Source organism: Accipiter gentilis, chromosome 16 (assembly GCF_929443795.1).
Source record: "Accipiter gentilis chromosome 16, bAccGen1.1, whole genome shotgun sequence".
NCBI lineage: Eukaryota > Metazoa > Chordata > Aves > Accipitriformes > Accipitridae > Astur > Astur gentilis.
In genome coordinates, this window is record NC_064895.1 from 28,938,796 (window position 1) to 28,958,145 (window position 19,350).

At 43.7% G+C, this 19,350-nt stretch overlaps 1 protein-coding gene across 9 annotated transcripts in view; it reads right to left on the reverse strand.

Annotated features, from left to right (window-relative positions):
- The window catches only part of EXTL3 (exostosin like glycosyltransferase 3), a 159,897-nt gene that overhangs the window by 92,232 nt on the left and 48,315 nt on the right, over positions 1 to 19,350 (reverse strand). The gene's annotated exons all lie outside the window — the stretch shown is intronic.

The window sequence follows — 19,350 nt, forward strand, 5'->3', positions numbered from 1 at the left end:
TGAGAATCAAGTTCTACGTGAGGTTATTCAGCCTTTACTATGTCCACAAGGGAATAGCATTTTCCATGGGAAAACAGATCCATGAGCTGCCCAAGCTTTCATTTTAGACCATCTTTCATTTTTGGAGCATCTTTAAAACCTTTACATTTCACAGAAACATTATTGTTTTCATTGTAGATTTCAGAAAAAGTATAAACAAAAATTTAAATTTCCTAAAAGTATCAAGGAAGCTTTTCTTATTTATTGCTTTACTGCTTTGGAAAAAAAAAAGAAAACATTACTTGCTTTAACATAAATTTACAAAGAATACTGTTCTGGTAGACTCAAGGCATCTTATTGCATAGAAAAGCAGATCTCATGTGATGATGTGGTGGATTTGCTGTGCACAGGGAAAGCTCAATACACAGGAACACATGGTAAGCAATACAAAACACCCGGTGCCCAGGCAGCATGCCCACATCAAAGGCACCAAAATGGGGCACAAATAAAAGCAAGTCAAAACCCTTTGACAACGGCAAGAATTCCTGGGTCCTAACCCAGCTCTGACTTCACTACAGGGCCACTCAGTTAAAATGACTCTATTTTAACTAAAAGGGTATTAATCCAAGCCAATTAGTTCAACCATACTAAACCTCCATTTGCAGAATTGACCTTCTTTCGAATTAGCTTAATTTTGAGTCTGGAAGTAAATTAAGACAAACCTTCAGGCAAATTTCATTCTGAGTAAGAACTAAATTTCATAAACTTCAAACAATTGAACCTGAGAAGCTGAATTCAGATTAGTTCACCTGAATATCCATATGCAGATGAGCCATGAGCCTCCCAGCAATTCTTCCAAACACCCCACAGCAGTCTCAGTCCAACTTTCTGCTCCCAGACTGAAGTGTGATGTTGCTCTTCTAGTCAATAATCATCTTTCCACCTCCCAGATGGCTATATTTCCACAGAGCTGTGAACATATAGCTGTCTAGGGCTTAGAGAACCTGGGAATGGAAAGCATTATATGATGCTTAAGGCTATTATACTTGTGCGTTGAGTGCTGTAGCCCAGAAGACAGCCGTTAAGAGAAAAGTCAAGATACAAAGCTCTTAGAAAAGAGCTCAATAGGAGGTTTCTGTTAAAAAAAGAATAAATATGGGAGACTAGGGAGTTTGAAAATATTAAGGAATAACAAATTTGTTTTCCAAGTTCATTTTATTGCGTCAACTCTGTTAAGTGAAAGAAACTGCTTAGAGGGTATGAATTGAATCAATCATATCAGTTTAGGGAAAACACAACACTGGGGGCTGGGGGGGGGGGAGTGGTGCACAGGAATAACTCACCCAGCTTCAGAAACACAAGTCTGCTAGGAAAAGGAAAAAGGCCCCTGGGGCAGGCAGACAGCAGAGAGGTCTAACAGGAGGAATGGATTTCCGCCCAACTTTTAAAGTGAGGGATGACTAAATACCAGCTGAAGTTCCTGAGACACAGCTTGCCAATTAAATCCAGCCCAAAAGGAAAGGCCTACAATGAGATAAACTAAACAAGATAGAGAGATGGGAAAAATCCCTCCTCTCAAGTGCTGTAATTAAGGCATATGTAAGGAAACAAATCACGACAAACTTGCTTGTTGATCTCTTCTGCTCCAGGAACCAAAGAGCCCCAGAGCTAAGAGTAGCTAAAAAGCAGCTGAGAGGAACACATGGTGATGGCTCCCCGTATTTGAAGAGAGAGGAATTATCTGGCAATGATACACAAGGCTGTGCTTGAAATGACAGAATTACAATTTCAGAGCTGTAATTTCGAGCTTTCTTCAGATGAAGCTCTACTGGAACATCAAAAAGTCTCCTAAGAGCAGGAGTAGGAGCCCCATTTTTCAGCAATAAAACCACAAGATGATGCACGGTGGAGAAGCAGTTTGGTTCCTGGTCCAGGGGTACGGCTTGACAGCCTCCCTCGTTGCTCATCTCACTCAACTTGTCCATGACAGTGAAGATTGTTATGCCACAGAACTGCACATAATCAGAGCTCAGGGTTACAGAAACAAACTTTGCCCATGCAGTTTTTGTATTTGGCTTCATTTCCTCTTCCAAGTCTCTCCTCAAAGTCACTCACCCTTTATTCTCCCACCCAGGGTTGCTGGACGTGAACAACCAAGTTGCCACAAGAGACATGTGCATTACCACAATCAGGGCACACAATCGTCAGATGGGAAAGGGGGTTAGGAAGAGGGAAAAAACAACCCTTCCAAAACAGACAACAAAGCAAAACTACTTCCAAATACCAGGCAACATTTCCTGACATTTCTCAAGAAAACATCAAGAGCTCTTTAGCAAAAGAGGTAACTAGAAAGCCTCCCCTGGCTGAGACCAGCACTGGGAACACCCCTCTTGGTGCACCTCTTCCACAAAGGACACGCTTCCCAGGGGCAGCAGGAAACATGCTGCCATAAGCTCAAGTCTCAGCAGTTGCATAAAAGAAGCAAATGATTACTAGGATGCTCAGATGAGCTCATCTCTTGTTTTAATCAAACTTGTTGGTTAAGTCATCATTCACTCAGATTTTTCCATTCCCTCTTACGGCAGCAAAGCACAGGGAGGCAGTGGTAGATTGCATCTCAGCTACTGCTGTCCTCACCCAACAAACATCACAGGCTCCAGTAAGGAGTGAAGTGCATGCCCCGTGCTAAGATTTATTATTTTGAAAACCATCAACGACACACTTGGCAGTATTCAGAATTCTCTTTTGGGGAGAAGAAACTTGCTACATTTTATGCGGGAGTCAGACATCTCTACTCCCATAATGAAGTTCACACTGACAAACATGGACACAAATCTTCATGAAGTCACACAACTCCCTCCACCCTTAGTGGGAACCAGGGATATTCATTCTAATTCGGAGCATCAAATCCCTCAAGCCAGAAGCATGAGGCAGAGAATAACCACATCTTGCTGTGTACACTGCGATGTAAGACTTGGAATTTAAAGAGGGGAAAACAAGTTAGCGCACTACATTTTATTTTTCTGGCTGTTAAACCCTTGCCAATAATAAAAGGACTTGTCACAAAGAACCAGCTTACTTTCCAATAGAGATGCATGCAGTGGGACAGACTCCTGCTCGTTCTCCCACAGCATTACTTTATCTGAAGGGCAAACAGGAGCAAGGGTTTAAGTGCTAAAGCAAACAGATCTAGCTTTAACACACAGGTTGATGAAAGCAGCCATACATAGCTACTCTTGAAGTAATTACTTTGTAGCCTTCGTTCCCACAGATAATTATGAGCTTAAACGTTCCAAGACTTCAAATAATATTTTGCACTTTCTTCAAGTTAAAAAAAAAAATATTTAAATCTCATATGCTTTTTAAGTCATGATTAATGAATCCTCACAAGAATAACAGTAATAGCCACAGTTACCTAAAAGATAAGACTTACGGGGGTGCTCTGGGGTACCCAGTTTTCCCAAACCCCTTTTCCCATGTCTACACTTCCTTTGTAGGCAGTCTGTGCTCAGCCCACCTACAAACCCACCCAAATCTGCAGTGGGCAACTACTGCTGCCAAACACCAACTATGTGATGATGCTGCAAGGACATGTTGGGATGGATGAAGACAGCATGACACAGAGTGCAAGGACCCAGTCCCACAGCAAGTATCAACAACAGCAAATGTATTTGGAAACCAGAGGTACTCTTCCCTTTTCACATAGATACACATATGATCTTGTACAAAGGCTGTACCTCAATCGGGTTGAACCCATGACTATTTAGTCTAAAAATTATTAGGCTTGCAATGCTGTGAGTATGAACTCAGGGAAATCTGAGTCCAGGGAATGGAGGAATTCATCTAGTATTTCACATCCACCTTAAAATAAAAAATGACAGTGCACAGGCCAGCATGCCTCTCTGGAGTGAGAGGGATTTAATTTAAAAAAAAAAAAAAAAAAAAAAAGGCACAAACAAACAAACAAAACCGCCATCACCCCTGCAAAGCGCATAGACCAAAAAAGCGGGGCAAAAGAGAACATAACATGAGACACAAATAGTTTATGATAGAAAAGAATAGGTTTTATTCTCTCCTCCAGATTTGGAGGGCATGCTATATTTTGCGTAGCAAGTGTGTGGGGAGAAGGAGTGGGGAGAAGAGAGTATCAAAATCAAAACAAGTCACAAGGCATCAACAATCCCTTGATGACAGGAGAGTAGTTTTTGTTGGCACAGCTCACGACAGCTGGAGGAATAATTGCAAAGCTGAGCGAGAATGCCTAGAATATATTTTGCCTTTAGATCCACAGATGAAAGATGCTATCCACAAGCACTTTGCAAACGTTAATTAAACCCACACAGCCCCTTTTGGCAGATCAAGAAGTATTTATCCTTATTTTGCAGAGAGGGGAATGAATATCTTGGGCACTTTTAACATAAGGTATCTACTCTTTCTACTTAGGAAGTGCCCCATAGATATATACACCATCAAAAATGCAAATTAACCTTTCCAGTCCAGCAGCCTTCCCCAGCGCGCAGCCAGGACAGAGCTGATACCTCATATTTCCCCCTGACTTCTGCCCCAACAGAAATCTTGACTCTGCAGAAAAAGCAAGTCAGCTCTGGCCGTGCAGGTCAGAGGTGAGAACGAGCACTACAAACAAGCTTTAAAGAAACACCACCCCTTTATGAGTTGCAAAAAACAATTCAACTGCTCTTCCTTTGGTTTTCCTCTTCAAAGGTGCTGCAGCCTTTCCACACTGACTGGGCTTCACGCTGTGAAATGTCTCCCCCATTTGAGAGCAGGACTGCTGCATCCCAACACCACTTTATAGACACCCACCTTTGTAAAGGCACCGTCCAAGGAAACGTCCCAGGCTCTTGGGCCGCTTACCTACATTCAGACCACACGTTGCCAGTTCAAGAGCCCCACTGCAGGTAGGGAAGAGCGTGTACTTGTTACCTCCAGAAATCTGCCTGCCATAACACCAGCTCTCTCCTGGCAGAAGAGGAGAAACACTTCTAGCGTCTCCCCCACACAATGCTCCAATTAGGGACTTGAGTCCTCAGCTTCGGCTGAGTTCCTCCCCACTGAGCCCAAGGCAAGCGCCTGCGAATCCAGTAACAATCAGGTTTCATCCATCTTCCCTCTAATTAGACATTATATCAGCACACATAAGTATTTCAAAGTAGCTTTATGCCTAGCCATCAACAGCTACTGTTACCGTTCCAAATAAGCTTTCTATTCCATATACTGAAACACATACACCACTCTCCAATGTGATAAAATAAAATAGTATTAGTGTAAATTTAATCCAATTTACTGAGTTAAAGCAGGGAGAACCAGCAGAGATAAAAAGGAGCAGTGAAATATTTACCAAAAAAAGCAGAAGAGTCATGAAGTATTTGAGACACCTACACGGGCAGGGCAGTAGTATCGCTGTCTTCTGTAAAAAAGAGCTTATCCTCAACAGAAAACCAGTCAATTATTTGCTAAATTGACATGGAAATTTTTGTATTTAAGAGGAGAAGGGTCAGTTTGTTGGATCTACAAAGAGTAGCTGAGAACATCTGCAAGGACAGGAAGAATATGCATAAACATACATGTGAACTAAAAAGCCAAAATACACAGTGGTGGCCAATGCTTGTGACCTTACCATGAAAATAAGGATATTTTGAGTTCTTGCCCGTTAAAAAAAAACCAAACCCTTGAGGCAGCTGATTAAGTATATATTTCAGTTGGAAATACATTTAATGATGCAGTTGGAAAGGAAACCTAAGAATAAAGTGGAGCACATTCAAAGACTCAAGACACTAAAAGGCATAAAATCCTCTAGTTTTCAAAAAATCTCACCCCAACATATGTATAGCCTAGGAGAAGCTTGGATAGGAACATAATAGTGTAAAAATATGTAGTTTAAAACCTTGTTTCCATTCTAATTTCTTGTCTAACACATACTTCACAAAGATCCCTTCTGCCTTACGCTGCTGAACACAGAAGGAGGTTCTCTGCAGAGATGAAGACTGTCGTCTCTTCCCCCATCAATCAGGTGTTGAGTGACATCCACTGCCCTGGAGCTGGACAAACACAGGTTCCTCACTTGTGACAGCAAAACAGATGCCTATGTGCAGCAGATGCTGTTGCAGATCCCTTGGACACACCAGTTCAGCAGCAATTGCAAGTCCACTGGTTTCATATGCAGTGAGTGCATCGAGTTAAAAGCATTCTTCAACCTAAAGGAACTATCAAGGAAGTAAGAGTTTGGCGATACAAGCTGCCATTCAAATCATCTAGTCTCGTGCTCTAGACTCTATTTTACTCAAATTCAATGTCATTCAGGTTATGTTTTCCTACAACAGTGGAGATGAAGACATTTTCAAATTGTCCATCACATCTCCAGCTGCTCTCTGACACCACTTCACTGGCCATCTGGGCCAGCCTGTCTGGCTTAAAAAAACCACCTTGCAGCGTGGTCATCTTATTCAGATATTGCCATCCACCAGAAACGCTGTCGGACAGTGTTCCTTCTGGAGAGCTCAGATATGCAATGGCAGACACTAGTTACAGAAACATAGTGTAACTATGGTTTTTTATATATATAATTTATATTCCATTTACATTTATAGTGTAACACTGTGCCCCACAGGGCACGGCACAGGTTTCACCACCATCTGGCCACTGTGCTCAGCAAGTCAGGAGACTGTCCGGGGCTGCAAGCAGTGTTCAGACCAAACACAGAAGATGGAAGGCTTTCCCTAGACTAATGCAGTGCCTTAACTGGCTTTCTTGGGAGCTTGCATGGTCACAGCAACTTCCCACAGAAGCTGCAATGTATTGCTTGCAAAACCAGGCTGCTGTATGCCGCAGCATACTGGGGCTAGCACTGGTAAGTCAGCTTTGACACTGTCCCACACAGGTGGCCACCATCTTCTCTTTGCTAATCCAAGGCAGAGGCAGTTCCAAAGACCCAGGAAAACCTGAAACATAGCCAGGGAAGCAGGTAGCTGGTTGTGCAATTCCAGTATTACATGTGCTGTTGCAATCTGGCACAGCCAGGAGACATCAGAAACATTTGGGGTAGAACCATCAGATGTTTGCTGCTGCATTTAGTTACCCCCTCTCCGACCCTTTGCAGAGAGGCAGGACCCACAGGGAACCCCAACTGCTTGCTCCACCCAGCCCAACGTTCCAGATACAGTCCGGGCTCTTCCCCCTCAGGCACCCGCTTCTTTTGCCATCCTGCTCAGAGCTTCTTCTCCAACCTGCTCACTCAGGATGGTGGTAATACAGGGGTTAAAATAATGCACCTCAACTGCATGCATTAGTTTTTAGTGATAGACAGAGTCAAAGTTTTTTGGCTCGACATTTCATCTACGCCCTTGGCTTCTAGTTAAATTAAGATTGCACACAGTGAGGTAGATACTGAGACATTATTAAAAGTGTCCATTGCATTCAGAGCAATTCCTGCAGAATTATATGTATTTGCAGTACACTTCATCTTGATGACAACTCTGAATCAAGACAATTCCAGATGAGAAATGTTGCTGTGTTTTAACACACACTGCAATGCAAGACAGCTGCACTGACCTGTCCTGGCTGCCATTCTGGGGTCCTTCCAACAAACATTTGCAGGTTTTGGACAGGTTTTGGACTTCCACTGCCCTTTGAGGACACAGCACAGAGCAGCGCCCTCCAACACGGTGCACATCCGCACCGTGCAGCAGCAGCTAACTGGTACCAGCTGAGAGGTGGCGTAACGGATGACCTGATGCCTGCACCCAGCACAGGGAAAGGATGGGAGGTCTGGGACCACTGAGGCCTGGGGCAGCTCTGCCCGCAGGGATGGCAGAGGCTGAAAGCCTGCAGGAGAACAGAGAGGCCCCGAATTCACAGCCATACAGCAATACATCAACGTACGGGGCGCTTTGCCATCTGAGCAGCCCTCCTCTCCTAAACTTCAAGGTAAGGTTTGAGGCTCAGCACTCAAGGCTAGAGGAGGAGGACTGGAGCTAGGAGGGAGTATGCTTCTGCCTGTGTAGGCAAGGGGCAAGAGCCAGGCCTTGTTATTTCATTCTTTACGATAAAAGACATAGCACATTTTTGGCCTTCCCACGCAAATCCATAGCTGTATGACTGTCAACTCTTTATCACTTCCCATTTCGCTTTTTTTTGTTTGCTTCTTCCAAACTTTGCCCAAGGTTACATTCAGCAAAGGCTTCTCCCTCAAAATACAGCATTAAAAATACTATCACATTAACAACTGGATATTGCATTAAAATCCTTCTTGAAAGTACATGCTTTTCAGGAGAAAGCCCCAGCCGAGCAAAAGAGCAGCAAATCTTCGCCCCACATCCCTCTGCAGGTGAAACATTTTGCAGAGGCCACCTTGCAGGCTGCCATCATGATGACTTCCTACAGATCACCAATGCCCCACCTGTGCTCACCTGCTCCTGCCCTCAAGGGAGGGAAACACCATGCGCGCACACACACCTAGCACACAAAGCAAGCATTACTCGGTAGCCTTGAATCTTCACAGTGAGTATAAACAAGCATGGGACAGCTCAGTACCTCCTACATCAAGTACAGCCTGCTGCAGTCACCAACTCAAAGACCTCTCTTAAAAGCATCAAAATATTTTCGATAGAGCCAACTGGCTGTTGAACTCAGCCCCCTTTTTTCCACCCAAACTACTGTTTTAAAGCTACATATCTCATGACTAAAACCCTTCTTCTAACTCTCAGTTGCTGCTTATTTGTGGTGTTATAATATCATTTTCCTTTGGGGAGGTCAACAGTGCCCTTTGAGTTAAAGGATTTTTTATTTTTTTTCCCTGTATGGTATCATCTGTATTACCTATTTAGAGAGAGAGAGAGATAGTAACCCTCCTGCTGCCCTTCAGCATCCCAAGCACACCTCTTATCACCCTGCAGCTGCTCAGGGATGCCTTTTGAGGACAGGGCCCCTTTTGAGCTCCCATTCCAGCAAATGCTCTACACTTCAGAGAAGCAGCAGTTTCTTATGTGGCACACTCTTCCAGATCAACCTTCACTGAGTCTAATAACTCTGGAAAGATCCCTGGGGAGGGAGCACTTTTCTGCCAACGAGCTCCATTAAGTATCCAACAACATCCAGCAAGAAACAGCAAAACTTTTTTTTTTTAATTACCTTTTCAAGTTGGTCACAACACACGGAACATCACAGAGCATATGCCATATAAATGATCTCCCCATAATTCTCTGCACTTATTTTGGTGGCTGTAAGCAAATGCAGCTATTTCCAGGAGAAGTAACTTAACTCAGGATAACAAAGTAATATGAAAGCACTGCTTTTACAACGGTTGTCCCACACATCACTTATCACAGGGGAGAAAGCAGAACAACTGCAAATACGTTTCAAATACTGACACGCGCTACTGGCACAAGAGACTTCACTTAGGATGTGGTTCCACACTGTCGCTCAGCTGATCTAATAGCCTGTTGCTGTTGAAAAGAGAGATCTCTTCCCCAGCTTCCAAGCCTGGATCTACAGTGAGCTGATTCAGGGACTTAAGCTGGAAGGAAACTATCTGTACTGAGAAGGAAGGAATCAGATACATGTCAGCACAAGAAGATCAGTGGGAGCACAACGCTGGGAGCAAAACCTTTCCTTGCAGCACCAGCTTGACATTATATTAGTTCAGCTACGATGCACAACCACACTCTAAATTTAGATAGCTTTATAACTATAAAGCTGTATCTCACGCCCATTATTCCTCTCCCAATGCAAGAATGAGCCATTCTATTATAAATGCTTTTATATCACCGCAGCGCTCTCCACCCTACAGGAGCACACATCAATTGAGGATAAAGTGGTTCAACTTTTGAATGCAGACGAAAACTGAGACAAAGCTAACGGTGGTGAAGGACAGGTTGCCCAGGGAGGAAAATGATCATAGGTTTAGGAGGAAAGAGGAAAAAACCTACAGACAATTTACCTGTGCTTGGGTCACCACTCATTAATGCTCTGAAGAGAATCACTTCACATGTTATAAATTATGCTGCTCTTGGCTTACTCCCTTATTATCTACCTCAGACAGTATCCAGTACCCTTTCACACACACAATCTACCTCAGACAGTATCCAGTACCCTTTCACACACACAATCTAATGGGAACACTTTGAATAAAATGAAAAGAAGGAAAACAAAACCTAGGACCTTCATTTGAGCAAGAAAACCATTAGGAGATCCAGCAATGGCACCAGGTTTCACAACTCACTTCTAAGTCACTCCACATTCCCACCTTCTCCAGAAAAGGGAGAACCTCTCTGAAAACAACCTCCAGGCTGTGTGGGCAGAAGACACAATTGTTTTCTCCTGTTGATATTCCTATCTAATCCCTGCTGACTTGGGATTTCCAACAGACTTTTTAAAAGCTTTCCCATTCAGGCTGTGCTCCATTTTAAGTAGTTTCTGGAGAGAGTGAACTGTGTTCAAGGCAGACGTCTAAAACTTTCAATTTTGGCTATTAGGGAAAGCTCAATGTTCAATAGCAAGTAGCCAATTTCTGTGCCAATTTTTTTTTCTTTCTAATCATGGCTTGAAAAAAGCGTAGCTATAACATACATTTTACTTTTTTAAGATTTTTTTTTACTGTATTGAAATAAAATCCAACATCAGACAGTAATACACCAGTGGTATCTCCTATCAGGGCTGGCAAGGATGAGATCACTCCTCCCACACACCTTCTAATCTTCTGCTAGTATCACTGATAAAATAAACTAATAATAAGTATTGAAACATGCTTTAGTCTAAAGGTTAAAGGTTGAAAGATTCCACAAGTTGCTGAGAGAGAACAACAAAACCCAACTCTGACCAGAAGGCTAAACCATCTAATTTCAGCCCAAATACTTTGTCAATTCTCCCGCCCTTCCTGCTAAGTATCTGAAACTATGACCTGTGCAGTTACAGTCCTGTAGACAGCAGCAAACTGAAACTTCATTTCACTCTTACAATAAGATCTCGGAGGCAAAAGCATATAGAAACAAACACACATTACTAGTGAACGCAAGAGTATCAGTATAAATTAGCTCCCTAGAGACCTAATGAAGGCTTGCTTTCCTCCTCAAAGGCATCAGCTCTGTGTTGCCTCACAGTGAGCACTCTAGACAGAATTAAAAGGACACAAAATCTGTCCACAGGGAAAGGCAGCAGCTGGATCAGCAGGATGAAGCAGAGGATCCAGGCAGCCCCACGTAGAAGGCAGGAGGGGAAAGGGAAGAAGTGCATCCTCCTTTCCTTAAGGGCAGTTTCAGTGCAGCAATACATTCACCTTCCACCGCTCCCAACTTAAATATCTCTTCTGAAAGTGCTTTCATAGGAACTGCCTTATAATACCTGCAATATAATCCATAAGATCTATACTGTCCAGAGCAGCAGCTGCCACCAGACTCTTGCACAAAGGATTGAGGCACTGTGAAATGCCTCTGAAGTCATTCATTCCAGATCCAGACCAGCTTAGCACCAGCTTTCAAAATCTTCCCACTCTCTTTTCAACAGTGTAAATACTAATATGCAAAACAATAATCTGACTCTTCATAGATTACTAACAGAGATTCAAGTCTCCAGATAAGTTTTTCTGTAGTGTTGTCTAACACAGGTCCAGGCTGAAGCTTGCTCATAGAGGCAGAATGGAAACCTGTTCTGCCCAGGAGTCTTCCTGGCAAGGTAAGCTGCACGCCTTGCTCACCACTCTGGACCAAGATCTCCTCTTCTAAAATTTTAAGCGTCTTCTTGACAGTGAGATGCCCATGACTTCCACATTAGCCTTTCTGCTGCCTGCAGGAGGTACAAATCCTGGCTTGCTTTTAGCTCGTGGGTCACTTTGGAGATGGTAACAGAAGAAAGGTCTGCAAGAAGTAAGTATCCCCCAAGCACCAGCATCTCCAGCTAAACACCCAGAGAGCAGCAGGTCTGAGACTCACTGAGTACAGAAAGCACATGGCAAAAACATTTCCAGAAGTGGAAAAGTTAATACCCTTGTTATTATTTTTTGAAAAATAACAACATTGATTCCCACTCTTCCTTTGATTTGCAACAGGAGGAGGAAGGAGGGAGAAACAAGTTGTTTAAACAACAGCTGTTACATCAATACCGGCATAATGGAGTCACAAGCATCCTGTTCTTGCCAGAGCAGTCACTGTTTAAGTAAGAGCTCTGCCTTTTGAAGAGGACTTTATAACCTCAAACACGAACATTCAGCTATATTTTCTCCTAATCAGAAGTCAATTATCCTGCTGAGTGATGACAGAACAATTCCACAAAGTAAATCCTTTTCATATCAGGGCCTTCTGTGATCAAGTTGCACTGGAAACTTCCTTGCTTACACAAAAGCAAGGAGGATTTCACTTGTGCTTCCCACAATTGTTCCCAGGGGCCTCTCTCCAAACTACCACGTGAACCTTCGGTGTGGAAAAAAACTTCATCTGACAATGTGAGCTAATGCACTTTTATCAAAACTGAAATTTCACTAGTCAATCTTTTATCAAGTCTGAGGCTATCTAGAAAGTATTTATGTTCAGCCATCTATAGATGTTACTCACAGAAGCAAGTTAGTGCTACTGGCACACATTGTTCCCTACTTCCCAGTCATGCAAACCTCCTGGAGAGTCCCTTTAACACTTTTTTAACCACTTTGAAATAGCTTTATTATAGTAAATAATTACTGCAACATTTTCACATCACAAGCAAGTTTTAATCGGTTCTCAGGCTTTGTACCTTGGAGTATTCTTGTCTCCCACACCATTCCCTTCCTAGGTGCCAAAGTTCATATATACTGAAATTACTCAGTACCTGCTTTTTGGATAAATGAATGATACTTCACTCACAAGAAATCGAGGGAAGCCAGAAGTTCTTAAATCAAACCGATACCTGGCCAGTCCCCAGGGTTACTGACCCCATTCTTACAAGAAAATCTTTTAATGAGCACAAATGGTCAAGGCCTCTGCTTTACAATTATCCAGAAGCTCATGTTTCCCATGACATGGAGCCCTCATACCCCTGACTGGCACAGACACGCTCCTCGGGAGCCTCCTGAACCATCACACATCACTGCTACAGTACCTGGGTGCTCGATGGAAGAAACCAGAGCAGAGGAGAGCAAAGGAACCATCAGGCCAGATTCAATGAGGCTTGTCTGACTACAAGGAGGCATCCGTTGCAGGCTCAACTCCTGGGCCCCCATCCAGCTTCCAAGCTGATCTATCATCCACACGCTACATCCTTTTGGCAAATACGGATGTAATTTGAATTCCGACTTACTTGCCTGGCCAGGACAGAGGTTAGAGCCAAGGTATTCTTTGTCTTGCAGAGAAGATCCCATGTCATCCCACAGTTCTCCAGGCTGGCATAATCCAGCTCTATTTCCACCCCATTCTGTAAATAGCTCTAGGAAACTGCCCCAGCAGGCCACCTGGCCTCTAGGGTACATGGCTTCTGATCAGCTGCTGTGATATCTAGAGCAGAGAGCACATGTTCAGTGACAGGTCCCCACAAACCATGCTTGTGGATAAGTATGAAGAAAAGGCTGGCAGAAAATGGTCCCTCACAGCACACACGTGAAAAGCTTGATGATCCTCTACCTCAACACAAAAAGCGCAGCTACAGGTTCAGTAACTCTCTGCTTATTTATCTCTGCTGCTTCAAACGTGTCAATAAACATTCATCCCTGCTTCAAAAGGGAGTCTTACATGACATTTCTGAACAGGAATGGTCAGATTCTCCCCCCTCCTTTTTGGATGGGGGCACAAGACAGAGGAGCAGAAAGAAATTGGTCTAGAGCCTTGTCCCTGTAGCAGAGACAGCATAAAAAACATAGCTAGGGAATCTGCTTAGATACTCTCCCAGGAGCAGTTCAGGAGTGAGCCCAAGAAACAGCCTGGAGAAGAGCAGCAGGGGAGCTAGAGCCACAGTCCAACAGGGGATAGCTGCGCTTTGTTATTTAAAAAATAGCAACACCAAGAGATTAAGTAAGATGGAGAGTTGTAGACCTGCATTAACACATTGTGGAGGATCTTGCATGCAACCTGATGGTTTTAGCCTCACTTGAGCTCTCTTCCTCTAACCCACCGTGTGATTCAAGAAGAACTGTAAGCAGAAAAGAAATAAACACACAAACAGTGACTTCTTCTACCTAAATATGAACCAGTTCCTGGAGGGAAGGGGAAGAGAACAGAACCCGAACTGATATTCAGGCTTAGCAAGCAGGAGCACTTCAGCACATACTGCCGGCTTTGTAATTCTGCCACAAAGGCAGCCTGTTACAGCTCTACCATTACAGCATTGTCCCACGCAGCCTCAAGTCTCAATTTCAATGGCTATATTAAATTAAAAAGTCCCCTGGGTGATGGCGCTAGTTGGCGTCTTGGAGCTCCCCATTTATAGCATACCACTTCCCTAGCATCGCTGGATCACAGCAGGGATCCCAGCAAGGTCTCAAAACATTCCCTTGCTCCAAGCTAACACATGAGGTTTCCCCTACATGGAGTCCCTCCATCACGACAGATTTTCCTGGGCAGAGCAAAAGTCCAACACATAACTCACCATTTTACAAGCCCTTTCCACACTGGCTATATTATTCAGTCAATGTACTAAAAAAAAAATAAAATAGATGCAGTGTTCCAGTACTATCCAGGAAGAGGTGATCCCTCTTTCAGAGGGATCGATGTCTGGCACATTTACACCCTCTAAGGACTGCCCAGCCAAAAATAACGCTGAAAGCAACAAGAAAAACAGCAATTTGGCTGTTCTTATCCCAACCAGATTAAAAATTACTCTCAATTTACTATCTTACTAAACTACATCTGAAATTGTTACAGTAGGCTGTCTGTGGGCTGGCAAGCTAGCTGCATGCAACTTCACATAAGCACATGTAAAAAGAAAAATGAGAAAGAACCATAAATATATATATAAAGAAGGCACGGAAAGAATGAAAAAGCCTCCTGCCAACAGTCCTTCACTTTGACAAGCAGGGGCTAAGACACCCTGGGTAGTGATAGACCCCAGATCAACCTATGGTTTCTGGATGTATTTTTCTCCCTCTCTCCTCCTCCTTGTGCCATATGTGTCCCCTATACAGGGAGGACACTGCAGCTTGGATTCAGGACTATATGGCTGTGTGAAGCAGCTCAGTATGCCCAGGGTGGCACATCTTGGCAGGCCAGGTGAGGCTTTAGGGAGCTGGTGTTTTACTACCAGTGTCTGGACAACTCTTTGCAATGAAACAGTAGTACACTTGTTGACATACTTTCCTGGACACAGCAGAATACCTGCTGCTTGAGGAGAACTGCTATGAGGACTTCATCTGCATACACCTGTAGGTCTAATTTACAGTACTGTGATACCACAGACTGGTGCAGAAGCATTGCAGGGCTTTTGGCATGTTACTGGTATGGCAGAAATGGTCACCACACCCTAACGGTGATCAGCATGGGCCCCTTGAAACAAGGGGTTGGCTGAGGCAGACAGAAGCCAGGTCCTTTGGCTTCTTTGAACAGAACAAAAGCCACCAGTGAAGCACAGACAGGCCCAAATCGCTGTGTGGGTTCTTTGATTTTAAAAGCAGGAAGGAAGCACTGGAGAAGGTGGCAGAAAGGAAGGAGGAAAAAAAGCCCAGTCACAAGAATAGCTATGAAGCTGGGACGCATGGGGGAGGATACCGCAGGACTCAGAAGACAAGCCTCAACACAGGGAGAAATTGCTCTGGATGATCCATGGAGCTCTGACTCAGTGCTGAGGAAAACACCTAACTGTTCCTTAGCGGAACTCAGACCCAGGTTTCCCAGGCTGCCCACAGGGCAGAACTTTAACCACCCTTGTGGGAGTGGTGATTCACCTTAGGGCAGCACAAAAGCCATGGATATGTGTCAGGGCCGATAAACAAAACCACAGATATATCACAGCCCCAGGCATGTCAGTCTGCAGACCATCACTGCAGACCTGTGACTACAACCCTGGATGTTAAGAATTTAATCACGTATTCCGGTTCTACTTTTTGGAAGCCACAGCACTAATAAAATACCACTTAAGCAAAGCACAGGGGATGGAGGGGCATGCCTTTCCCTTGCAGAACCAGTACCTGTTTGATGACACTGATTTATATTTATCTAAATAAGACTAATTCTCTCTTTTGATATAATTTCCCCTCTTAACCAACAGAGAGAGGGAGGTTTAACATCCAGAGTGTTCTTCGTCCCCATTTAGAAGATGCAGTACACACCAGCAGCCATTTAGTTTCACAAAATTGCTGCAGGATACAAAGATACATCTCATATCCTGGTTGACAGCTTTAGCACAAAGCCACACAATGTCTGCCAGGGCTCCTTGGTAAATACTATATTGTTCTAGTGACTCAGTGCACTGGAATGTATAAGGTTTTTTCATAGCTTTTCTGATAGAGTCTTTAGATTAGACACATAAACTTTTTAGAAAAAAAATAAGTCTATGGCTTATTATTATGTGGGGCATACAAAATTCCTAGTTTCTCTACCAGGCTTATAAATACAGAGAAATGAAGCAAAAGGATAGGCCCTCAGAAACCTAATGGTTGTTTCAAGCTTCTAATAAGTAGGACTGTAAAAACATTCAAGAGAAGAAAAAAAAAAACGGATGTGAACCATGACCAAATGTTACACTCAATACAAAAGAGGACAGAAGAGTAGTGAAGATGGTCAAAGACATAGAGCACCTTCTGTAAGGACAGTCGAATTAATTAGGACATTTTAGTCTGGAAAAGAGACCTCTGACAGGGGGACATGGTAGGGATCTACAGAACCCAAGCCAGCATGGAACTGGCAAACATGCAAACAACAATTCCATAAACAGGAACTTATTACAGTAAACTTGTTGGCAGCAGGTTCAGTTACCAAAAGGAGGTGGTTCATCACACAAAGTTAAACTTTGAAACATGTGGGACAGAGACCAAAAGCACGTCGGTTCAAATAAGAGCTAAATAAATTGATGATAGATGAAGGCCATTTCTACCATCCACTGCTGGAGACAGGACAGACCTCTGGCCTCCCACAGCTTAAGTGTTTGCTTGCCATGTTCTGAGTTTTTAAAGCAGGCAAGAGTCTATAGCAGCTTCCGAGAAGAACAGCAGTAAGAAGCAGGAATTCATGTTCCTCACTGCCCAGCACACCTCAGGAGGACCATAGGCAGGAGGTACAGGCAGCACAAATCCTCCTTGTGATACCAAAGTTACTGCTCTTGCTTAGCCTTCTTAATTGGAGTTGTGAGCCAAGACCACACAAGCATGTACACAGCTAAGCCCGGTGCTTACACAGGAAGCGTCAGACCTACGCTCACATTCATACAGATGATGCCACATCCTCATAGGAAGGGACCCACAATAAAACCTCCCACAATACTTAGCTTTGCTACCAAGCCAGGAAGTCTCAGGTGATGCTTGAAGATGAGTCTCCTGAAAAAATTTTTATATTCCAGACACAGCCCAGTTATTTAGATATTTAGTGCCACCGAAACAGTCTTGCATAAGAATGACTTGTTAAGGACTCCCTTGAAACATGTTATTTTCCCATTCTGTTCCATGGCAATCATAAACAGACTGTGCTTCTAGCATCTCCTCTGTTCCAGCTCTCTGCCAAGAACAGCCCTTCGCTCAGCTATCTCCTACTGACCTAAACTCATACACACAGTCTTCTTGCTTTAATCACAGTCTTCTGCCCTACAAAAGGACTCCAAACCTGAAATCCTTGTCTCCTCTATTCATTCCTCCAGCCGTCAGGTCCACAAATGCATAACAGCTTCTGAAGGTCAATGCTGAGCCTGCTACACACGACACCAGCCATAATAAATGTTCTGCAGGCCAAATTATGCCCTCGGGGAAGCCTATGCAGCCCTCTGGCCTTCAGCAGATTGCACAGCTGTCAGGCTGCAACTTACTATGTTCTACTTAAGATATGCAAGGAGAAAGAGAATTCAATGGTATTGACTTATTTTAGCTACTGAAGTCAGCAGATCTGACTCTAAACACATACTGGGATTAGATCTGTCGATTAAGACCATGGCACCATGGTACCGTTGGTCAATAACAGCATCATTTGTTCTTCACATGACCTCTCTGCTACTTCCAGTTTTATTATTCACCATCGCATTTGTTACAGTAGTCAAACCAGTCAGTACCAGCTGAGAAGAGAGTCCCCACTGTGTTCGGCACATAACAAAAGTTGGGTAAAAAGACTGCTCTGAATCCAGAAGTATAACAAGCTAAATCAATGCTGTAGTAGGTAGGAATAGAACATCTGAACCAAGGACATCCAGCATGCCATGCTATACTGGTGTCATGATTTAACACCAGCTGGCAACTAAGCACCACACAGCCATTCCCATGGTGGGACGGGGGAGAGAACTGAAGTGCAAAAGCAAGAAAACTCATAGGTTGAGGTAAAGACAGTTTAACAGGTAAAACAAAAGCCATGTGTGCAAGCAAAGCAAAACAAGGAATTAATCCACCAGTTCGCATCAGCAGGCGGGTGTTCAGCCATCTCCGGCAAAGCAGGGGTCCATCAAACGTAATGGTTACTTGGGAAGAAAAATGCCATCACTCCAGATGTCTCCCCCTTCCTTCTTCCCCCAGCTTTATATGCTGAGCATGACATCATATGGTCTGGAATATCCCTTGGGTCAGCTGGGGTCAGCTGTCCCGGCTGTGTCCCCTCTCAACTTCTTGTGCAACCCCAGCCTTCTTGCTGGTGGGGTGGGGTGAGAAGCAGAAAAGGCCTTGGCTCTGTGTAAGCACTGCTTAGCAGTAACAAAAACATCCCTGTATTATCAACACTGTTTTCAGCACAAATCCAAAACATAGCCCCATACTAGCTACTACAACGAAAATTAACTCTATCCCAGCCAAAACTAGCACAGACTCTTACAATAAACTTAATTGTGCAGTGGTCTCACTCAGTCCGTGCAGTTCCCACACTCACCTGCTGTGTTTGCACATGGAGTTTACACCCAGAAGTAGAGTGTTTCCCTGCTTACAGACACCTACAGTAGGCAGTTAACTATTTCAGTCTGACTATGCCACTGCACCAGATGGGCCAAGATGTTCCAATTAACCAGTACTTATTAGCAAGTCCCTCACAGTAGCAAGTTTAAAAATATTTGTAGACACCTCATAAAGCACAGGCTCGCTATTACAGCCCATTAGCATGCATGCAAGATATTTTAATGTGTAAAAATTCCCCATGAAATAACGATTTTCTCCTCTGCTTTCAGAAAAAAACTGCCGTCCTTACCATGAACTAGGCGACACTTTCCAGTTCTTTTCTTACCCTTTCCAGCCCACAAGTCAAGCCAAGCCTCGTTTGCCTGATTTCACAGCATGACTTTATGAGT